The sequence below is a fragment of the Phaethon lepturus genome, unplaced genomic scaffold (genome assembly GCF_000687285.1).
Source record: "Phaethon lepturus isolate BGI_N335 unplaced genomic scaffold, ASM68728v1 scaffold32033, whole genome shotgun sequence".
NCBI lineage: Eukaryota > Metazoa > Chordata > Aves > Phaethontiformes > Phaethontidae > Phaethon > Phaethon lepturus.
Genome location: NW_010531724.1, coordinates 20982 through 21243, shown reverse-complemented (window position 1 = coordinate 21243; position 262 = coordinate 20982).

Here is a 262-nt window from a genome sequence, read left to right as displayed (position 1 = left end):
ATAACTATAAATAATATATGTATATTATGTATATTAAAAATCCATTACAATACATACATGGAATCCAGAGCTGGAAATAAAAAGGAGCCATTTTAAGAAGTCGTTCTGCAGATCAGAATCACACTTGAGGTACTACTGCCAAAATGGGTCTGTTTTTATGATTTTAAAACAAGAATATGTCCCTCCTGAGAGGCTGTTTTATATCAAACAACAGCATTTAAATGAAAACTGATGAGTCCAAATCCTTTAAGGCACATTACAG